We start from the raw sequence: 8278 nt of genomic DNA, 5'->3' as shown, positions 1-8278 counted from the left end.
TTGAAAATTCCTCTTTGACAATGCATTTCTAGATGCATTCATTCAATTAAAGACACAGCTAGTAAATGCACCCATTGTCGTTGCACTAGATTGGTCTCAACCTTTTGAAGTTATGTGCGATGCAAGTGACTTTACTGTGGGTACTGTTCTAGGAAAATGTAACGGAAAAATATTTCACGCCATCTATTATGCTAGCAAAACTCTTACAGAGGCTCAAATCAATTATACCACTATAGAGAATGAATAGTTGGCTATTGAAACACCCTTAACCCATATCTATCCTCGGAACAGGGTTATAGAGCATTACCAAAGATTATATATCAAGTACAAACATTTCATAGCATTTCTCATTCATATCAAAAATCAATCATAATCAATCATATTGTCCCTTATATGAGCTATCAAAGCCCAAAACATACATTACAAACAGGTCGGGACTAAACTGGAAACTCAGAGAATTGTTTGCAAAACTTCAAAAAAAAATTCCTAGGTGCAGGGGACACACATCTGTCTGGTCAAGCCGTGTGGCTCACACGGCCAAGTGACACACCCGTGTCTCAGGCCGTGTGGGCATTCGAAATAGGGCACACGGCCATATCATAGTTCATGCCCTTACTTGTGTAACTCTCTGACTTGGGTCACACGGCCAAGTCACACGCCCCTGTGCTAGGCCATGGAATAAATTTTGAGCATTCTGTTTTGAAAATTTAAAGATACAAGGGACTCATGGCCAGACCACACGCCCATATGTTAGGCTGTGTGTCATACGGGGCTGAAACACACACCCATGTCTCTGCTCGTGTGGACAAAATAAGGTCATTTCCTAGCCATATTTCTTAGCCAAACTTGTCTTCCATTTACAATAAAACTTAAACACATTGTCTAACTAATATATAACATCTGAATCAAATCATAACCTAGTCTTATACATATCATATCATCATATATAACCAAATCAAACCATGTTATCATTTTACCTATTAATTAACCATCAATCAATTATACCAAAACACATATCAACTATGATAACACTATATACTCTTATATATATATATATCAAAATGTATCAAACATAAGTCATTCAAATGGCTATTCACAACAAAACATTTACATGCCATCAATAGCCAAATTAACCTATACATGCCATTATACCAAAGTTGATTTAATAAAAATACTGAAAAAGGGTGATTGATAGTGTGATGTGACTCCGACCAGCTTCCAACCTTAACGAGATTCTAGGTTACAATAAAACAGAAGAAATAAAATAGAGTAAGCATTTAATGCTTAGTAAGTTCGTATAACGGGAAATTAACTTACCATTAATTTACATTTAAAGTAAGCATGCAAAATTCATCCAAAGAAATTTGGCAATTTGCCTAAACACTTATATCCTCAAGAAACATGTGAGTCATGTATTTCATGTGAATATCAAGAAACAATGATAAGCTCATCATGTAACAATTTTCATATATATATAAATATATGTTTTCCACATCATATATTAATATAACAATACATTTCCATAATAATTCATCTCAAGTTCAGATTATTCCATGTCGGAACTTTGCCCATTGAATTTATTTGAAATATCGATGGATATACAGGTAGTACGCTTGAAGTGTACAAAACTGTAATCCATCAATTCATATTCGGGAATGCTCATATGAGCAATAAACGGGAAGCTCTCTCTCGAGCCATATAACAGGAAGCTCATGTGAGCTATATAATGGGAAGCTTATCCGGGCTGTATAATGGGAAGCTCATAAGAGGCATATTCAAGAAGCTTATGCGAGCCAATAACGAGTAGCTCTGAAGAGCCATTAATAGGAAAGCTTCGAATAACCATATATCAGGAAGTTCAAGTGAGCCATATCGGGAAGCTTCGGAGAGCCATATATCAGGATGCTCATAAGAGCTATGGTGTGTCTACAACACATGCAGAGTCACAACTAATCGGGATGCTCTAAGAGCTATTAACGGGAAGCTTGCAAGAACCATATAACGGGAATCTCGAGAAGGCTAAATATCAAGATGCTCATGAGAGCTAATAACGAGACGTTCTTTTGAGCTATGGTGTGTCTGCAACATATGCAGGACCACAACCAATTCGAGAACCCTGTATCCATCGAATTTCATTTATTCAAACGAGACTTAATACTTGTCGGGCATTATTGGATATATGACCGATTTTCTTACATGTCAATTGTACAATACACATACATAACATTCAATTCAAACATATAATTTTACAATTTAGTTACACGAACTTACCTTCACAATTGTTCGTGTACTCAAAATCTACTAATCCGACACTTTTTCTTTTCCATGATCTAACTCTGTATTTGTATATCCGGATCTATAAGAGTAAATTTAGCTCAATTTAATACAATTCAATCCAATTCACATCTTACGAAAAATTACCATTTTGCCCCTATACTTTTATTTAATTACAATTTTATCCCTAGGCTCGGAAAATGAAATTCATGAAATTTAATCCTTATTCCAAGCCTAGAAAATTTTTACATATCACAATAGCAGCCCATGTATTTCATAAAATTTAGAATTTTTTCATAAATTTTAAAACATTTCAATTTAGTCCCTAAATAATAATTTCATCAAAATTCCCTTTATAAAACTTGTTTATCTATTAAAACCTTTCATTTTCTACCATAAAATTTCATAATTCAACTATATTCATCTATGGAAAAATCCTAAAACTTTGATAACTTTACAAATTAATCCCCGAGATATCTAGATTAAGTTATTACAATTTTGGAAATATGAAAATTATTAAAAATGGGATAAGAAAACATACCTAATTAAGCCAAAATAGCTTACTTGAGTTCAACACCCATAACTAGGGTTTCCATGTCTTTAATTTTGGGAAAAATGATATAAAATGATGATATTTCTTATTTAATTAAAATATCATCTTTTATTGTTTCATCTTTCCAATTTAGTCATTTTCTTTATTTAATTGTCCATGGATGAATCATCATACTTATCCACTAACTCCTATTAATGGTCTAGTTGCCATATAAGGACCCCAAATTTTGAATTTCATAGCTATTTGATACTTGTAGCTACTAGAACTCAACTTTTGCATTTCATGCAATTTGGTCCTTTTATCAATTAAACATGTAATCGGTAAAATTTTCTTAACGGAATTTTTCTATGATATTCCTATCATACGGTAGACCATAAAATAATTTTAAAATAATTTTTCTTACGGACTCGAATTTGTGGTCTCGAAACTACTATTCCAATTTAACTGAAAATGGGCTATTACAGATATAGTCTTTACTTTCGACAAGTTCCATTCTTATCTTGTCGACGCAAAGGTTACCATATTTAATAATCACTTGACGTGTAGATATGTTTTTGCGAAGAAAGATACAAAACCAAGACTGATACGTTGGATTTTACTGTTGCAATTCGACATCGAGATAAAAGACCGCAAGGGTTCAGAGAATCAAGTTGTAGATCATCTGTCTCGATTGGAAGTTGGCAACGAAGATGGAAACATACTTCAAATTGTCGACGCATTCCCAGATGAGAAGTTATTTGCTATAGATGTAACCCATTGGTATGCAGATTTGGTTAATTATCTAGTGTGTGGAAAACTCCCATTGGGTGTCACACGGCATAAGAAAGAAAGATTTCTTCGTGAAGTAGTGAAGTATTATTGGAACGAGTAGTATTTATTCAAGGTATGCAATGATAACATTATTTAGCATTGTGTTTTGGAAAAGGAGATGCTTTCAATCCTGAAGCACTATACTCCTTATGGAGGTCATTTCGGAGGCATGCGAACTACTACTAAGGTTCTCGAATCAGGATTCTACTGGCCTTCATTATTCAAAGACACCCACAATTTTGTGAATCAATACGATAGGTGTCAGCGCACTGGATCTATATCCCGATGCAATGAAATGTTACAACAGCCAGTTATGGAGGTTGAATTGTTTCATGTTTAGGGTATGGATTTTATGGGTCCATTTCTAAGTTCGTTTAGAAATCTTTATATATTAGTAGCTGTTGACTACGTCTCATAGTGGGTTGAAGTTGTTGCAGTCCTAAAGGATGATGCAAAGACAATGCTTAAATTTTTTTCTCAAGCATATACTCACCCGCTTTGGCACACCGAAGGCAATGATTAATGAGAAGGGTACACACTTTCATGGCAACCAAGTGGTTGCCACACTGAAGAGATATGAAGTTAATCCTAGAATGGCTACTACTTATCATCCGTAAACTAATGGGCAAACCAAAGTATTGAATTGACAAATAAAAACATTCTTGAGAAATTTGTGAACCTTTGGAGGAAAGATTGGTCTTCTAGACTGGATGACGATTTATGGGCATTACGGACAGCATACAAAACTCTATTAGGGATGTTGCCATATCAATTGGTTTTTGGGAAAACATGTCACTTGCCAGTTGAACTAGAGCACAAAGAAATGTGGGAAATTAAGCAAGTGAACATGGACTATGAAGCTGTTGGAAAGAAAAGGCTGTTGGATATCACTAAAATATAAGAGATTAGGTGAAGTGCCTATGAAAACACTACAATTTACAAGGAAAAAAAACTAGACGATGGAACTACAAAATTATTTTACAATGTCAATTTATTGTGGGTCAACAAGTTTTATTATTCAATTCTAGATTGAAACTGCACTAAGGTAAATTGCGCTCTCGTTGGTCTAGACCTTTCAAAGTTTGATAAACGCCAAATTATACATAGTTTTACCCCAAATACTTAGCATATTTTTGGATGTTTACTACTAGATTTCTGGATTTTGGTGCTCTTAATCCAGTTATTTCATGTTTTGTACTCAAGAGAGCACCAAGAGTCAAAAGGAGCCAAAAATGAGCTAAAAGGGACAAAACGGACCAAATCAAAAAGATCACATGGCCTAAGCCTTGCCACACGGCCATCTCACATGCCCGTGGCCTTTGGGGGTGTCGACCAAGGTTTACACGATTCAGACGGCCTGGCCATTGAGCCCACACGGCAGTGGCAATTTAACGGATCGAACACGGCCTGGCAATCACGTCACATGGTCGTGGCACACGGGCGTGTCCCTTTTTTAAAGAATTGTATTTTACACGGAAAAAGGGTACTTAGGGAGAAAGAAAGCCAATCCAAAGCCTATATAAACACCTTAAGTATGACCTGGAGAGGGGGCCTCTTCTAGAACTTTTTTAGAATACAGAACCACACGCCAGGAATTACTTGAAGGAAGCCAGACGATCCATCCCAAAAGCCGGAGCTACTCCAAGACTGAAGATCTCTCTCTCAATTCCTTCAGGGGTTTTTATATTTTTCTTCATGTTTTTTTTATTTTTATACTTTTGAGATGTACTCTTATTTTATTATGAACTAAACCCCTTAGATACCTAAGGGGGATAAAGCCTATGATGGATCTTGTTATTATTATCTGAACTGTATGATAAATATTTGATTTGTTCTTAATTATGTGTTCTTAATGCTTGAGTTGATATCCCGGTTATTAATTCATGATTTGATGTGCTTATGCAGAGGAGGAATAGACCCTGCCTAATAGTAGATTTGACATAATTAAGCAGAGTTGATCGAACGCCTAGAAATAGGGTTACGAGATTTTGCCAGATTAGTGTGAAACCTAATATGGGAGTCCATAGAGTGATTTACTGCTTCCCTAGGGGTTTTAATTAAGAAAGAAATTTCAATTAATTCAACTGAGGGTTAGACGTTATTAGTCTCAAAAGGGATAATAACATAGATTAGGGAATCTCACGGATCAAGTCAAGTGAATAAATCGTCCGGTTCAAAGTTAGATAACAAGTGAAATCTAGGTGGATTCCTCCTTGGGTGTCGTCTTTATCAATTGATTTCTTCAAGTCTTTTTCCAAATTTTCTCTTCACTTTAATTAAATCAGTTAATTAGTTTAGATAATTAGTTTAATAAACAAACCCTTTTATTACTAGGCTAGATAATAAAAAGATAGTTATCACTAGTACTTTTGGTTCCCTTGGGTACGATATTCCGGTCTTGCCATTTCTATACTATTGTTCGATAGGTGCGCTTGCCTTTTCGTCGTGATAATAGTTAGTCTAGGTTTGATCTTCATTATCAATATTTATTACTTGTTACGAATCACGAGATCAAGTTTTTGACGTCGTTGCCAGGGAACTGAAATATTAGGAACACTAAATTTTTATTACTTTAGCCATTTATTTTTCTTGCAATTTTATTTTATTTTATTATTTATTAATTTACTTTTTCTCTCTCTTGGCAGGTTTTTATAGTTTATGACTAGAAGAAACCCGTCGGGACTATCACTTTTTGACGAAGAAATCGATCGTACAATTCGTAAAAATCAAAGAGAAATAAGGTGTAGCTTACGATACACGGAGAACGAACGAGAAGACGATACTCAAACCCCAACTGACGAGATGGCTGAAAACCAAGGCAATCATCTCCCTCCTGCAATTGCTGCTAATCAAAATCCTGCTCCACGTACTATGTATGATTATACTAAACCTCATTTAACAGGAACCGAATCTAGCATAGTTAGACCTGCTGTAGTTGCAAATACTTTTGAATTAAAACCTAACATTATTCAGATGATACAACAGTTTGTTCAGTTTGATGGTTTGCAGGATGAAGATCCCAACGCTCATTGAGCAAATTTTCTGGAATTTTACGATACATTCAAAATCAATGGCGTTTCTGATGATGCCATTCGTCTTCGGTTATTTCCCTTTTCACTGAGAAACAAAGCTAAACAGTGGTTGAACTCGTTACCACGAAGGTCTATCACTACTTGGGAACAAATGACCGAGAAATTTTTACTAAAATATTTTTCGCCAGCTAAAACGGCTAAATTACGTAATAATATCTCTTCTTTTGTGCAGATGGATTTAGAAACACTTTACGATGCATGGGAGAGATACAAGGACTTACTGAGAAGGTGCCCTCACCATGGGTTACCACTTTGGCTTCAAGTGCAAACATTCCACAATGGCCTGAATCCCTCGACTCGGCAAATGGTTGATGTAGCTGCTGGCGGAACCATCAACAATAAAACACCAGAAGATGCCTATGAATTTATAAAGGAGATCTCAATGAATAACTATCCGTGGGAAGTTATGAGGACTAAGCCAACAAAAACAGCCGACGTTTATAACATCGATTCAGTCACCATGCTCTCTAATCAGGTAGAACTTCTTAATAAAAGGATGACGGCTTACTTGATTCTACGCAGGTACATCTAGTAATGAGGTGTGACTCAAGTGGCAGAGGTGTGCATACAGAATACCAATCCTTCCATCCTACAACTGAAGAGGAACAAGTCAACTATATGGGTAACAATAACTTCCGATCTCAAAATAACCCATATAGTAATACCTATAATGCAGGTTGGAGGAACCACCTAAATTTCTCCTGGGGTGGTCAAGGGAATCAAAAGCCACAAAATCCTTACGGTTTTCAACAGCCACTTTATCAACAAGAGGAGAAACCAAACCTTGAAGAGATGCTTTCTAAATTCATCTCGGTGTCAGAAACCCATTTTCAAAATACCAAGAAAGCACTTAAGAATCAACAAGCATCAATCCAAGGACTCGAAACTCAGATAGGCCAGCTATCCAAACTAATCTCCGAACGACCACAAGGTAGCTTATCAAGTAATACTGAACCTAATCCAAGGGAACACCTCAATGCAATTAGCACTCAAAATAAGGACAGACTCATTGCACCCGAGCCAAAAATATAGCAAGACAACGCGATGAACAAAGGACGAGAAGATGTAAACAATAATGATCCCAAACAGGTAAGTACGAATCATGAACCTCGTGTGCCATATCCTAAAGCGATGACGAAAGATAGAAAGAAGAACAATTCAATAAGTTTGTCAAACTCTTAAAAAAAGTACATATTAGCTTGCCCTTTATTGAAGTTCTTTCGCAGATGCCCAACTCAGCAAAATTCTTAAAGGAACTTCTGACCAATAAAAGAAAATTAGACGCTACATCGCATGTGGAACTCAATGCAGTCTGCTCAGCTATTCTAAAGAATAAGCTACCTAACAAATTGAAAGATCCAGGGAGTTTTATAATTCCTTGCTTAATTAGTAGTTTATCTGTGAATAATGCTTTAGCTGATCTAGGGGCAAGTATAAATGTTATGCCGTATAAAATGTTTAAACAACTAGGTCTCGGTAAATCCAAATAGACTAGGATGAGCATACAATTGGCTGAAAAAATAGTTAGATTTCCTAAGGGTATTATTGA

At 35.8% G+C, this 8278-nt stretch overlaps 1 non-coding gene across 1 annotated transcript; it reads right to left on the bottom strand.

Moving 5' to 3' along the window:
• Nucleotides 1–6868: 6868 nt before the first annotated feature.
• LOC121211847 (small nucleolar RNA R71) lies at nt 6869–6975 on the bottom strand. The gene has a single exon (XR_005907065.1). It is a non-coding gene; the product is annotated as a small nucleolar RNA R71 (small nucleolar RNA).
• Nucleotides 6976–8278: the final 1303 nt, after the last annotated feature.

The sequence above is a fragment of the Gossypium hirsutum genome, chromosome A12, assembly GCF_007990345.1.
Source record: "Gossypium hirsutum isolate 1008001.06 chromosome A12, Gossypium_hirsutum_v2.1, whole genome shotgun sequence".
NCBI lineage: Eukaryota > Viridiplantae > Streptophyta > Magnoliopsida > Malvales > Malvaceae > Gossypium > Gossypium hirsutum.
This window is presented reverse-complemented; position numbering and strand designations above follow the sequence as displayed.